This window comes from Morus notabilis, unplaced genomic scaffold, assembly GCF_000414095.1.
Source record: "Morus notabilis unplaced genomic scaffold, ASM41409v2 Scaffold24, whole genome shotgun sequence".
Classification (NCBI taxonomy): domain Eukaryota; kingdom Viridiplantae; phylum Streptophyta; class Magnoliopsida; order Rosales; family Moraceae; genus Morus; species Morus notabilis.
In genome coordinates this window covers 227,052-229,007 of record NW_010368056.1, presented here as the reverse complement: position 1 = coordinate 229,007, position 1,956 = coordinate 227,052, and positions in this window count along the sequence as shown.

The following is a 1,956-nucleotide window of genomic DNA, read 5'->3' as shown; positions in this document are numbered from 1 at the left end:
TAGGTATATAAATACACATATTATATATATGAACGAGTTTTTAATTTACGTTTTCATCGGTAATCACCACTAAATATAGAAATCTAATAACGTGTTGTCATAAATTTTTTTTATCAATTATATAATTTATTATAACCGTCAGATTAATATCTTAAGACTAAAAAATAATACCTATTAATGAGTAAATATTATAGTAACTATTAAAACCACACCTATATATATATATATATTATGTCGAATAGATAAAAATAACAATATCAAATACACAGTAAGAATACTGTATTAGTCTATCTATTCTCAGTTATGCCCCTTTCTAATAGAGTTTTTGATTCGAACCAGAAGCCGACCATTAACTCTAGATATGTGACCCGGACCGCCTGGACTTGGTCCTGAATTCTTAACCGCCACAAGTGTGAACCGGTCCAACGAACCGGCCTCTGTACCTTTCGAAGAACTGGCCAACTTCATGCTGTTGGAAGCCCTAGCTTCGGTACTAGAAGAGAAAGAACTGATCAGTAGAAGAAAAAGAAGAAGACAAACAGAACCAAAACGCGGAGTTCTCGCTCCTCCAGCCATTATCTTCTTCTTCTTCTTTTGTTGAAAGTCTGACGAAATCGATTTTGATACTCGTAAGATTTAAGCTACGTACAGTGCAACTAGTACTAGTAAAATGTTGTTTGCATGGGAAGTATTTAAGCACTTCTTTTGGTTATGTGCTTCACAATTTAAGAATACTACAACTAGTAATGCCTTTTTATAGGACTTTAGTGAAGGAATTTTTCAATCTCTTTTTTTTTTTTTTTTTACCTAATTTTTTGTTGGTAGTCATAAGTCACGTGCTGTGCTGTTTTCATAAAGAGAACGAATATAGAAGTGCATTGAACGGAGAAAAAGGCACAATGAATTGAAAATTGATATGTTTATGTGGGTTATACTTGTACGTCAAAAGAGAAAATATTACATTACGATTGATATATTTTGAATGGATGAATTGTAGTACTATCAGTATCAGTTATACATCTTGGTCACTTCTAATTAAGCAAAGGTCCACAATTCTTTTATCTGCTGCTAGAAGCTATCCTCTAAAGACCATCCAATTTTTTAACTCAATCTGAAAGTTTTGGTAGATTATGAAAGGAAAAAAACAAAAAGAAAAAACAAATAACATTTTTGAACATTTTCTTATATGTCATTTATCAGCAATTTTGTTTTTTCTTTTTATTGAGGCCCTGTTTATTTCACCGATTCGAGTTTCGCTATAATAAAAAATTTTCAGAAACAGTCATATCTAACTTTTTTATTACAGTAAAAAGCTCTCACATGAAGTTATATCTCAACTTGAATTAAAAACTCGAATTAGCAAACTAAACGGGCCCTTAAAGATTTTTATAGTAGGTCTTGAAAAACTGAATTACTAATAGTTCTCTGATTTTAATCATCAGATTTTCATCAGAAATATCACTGTTAAAGCTCGATCCACAATGTTTTTGTTTCATGTTGAGACTCCAAAAGATAACCTTTTCCTACTCCTCACGACAAGCGATACTTCAAATACTTAAATTAATGTATTTTATTGACAAAAAACAGTCACTCTATCTGCATTAAGCCAGTAACATGAATCACCTTATCTTATCTTTCAGTGCACTTATTTTTCAAATACATTATTTAGATTATATTGATGATACTAATTTCAACGCTTAGATAGCATATTTCCAAGGTTAAACTTTTAATATGTCACGTAATGAAAGTCTGCCGCTAGGTACAAGTTACTTATGTTAGGAAATTTTGTTTCCTAATATAATTGTGGGCCACATTTAATTATTAATCATATCACGTTATTTAATTAATTGGACAAAATTAAGTGGTCAATTTAGGAAAGTCTAATTAAATTCTTAACTGGGTATGGACTACTATGGATACTCAATATTGATCCAATTAGGTTTAATGTGTGCCTAA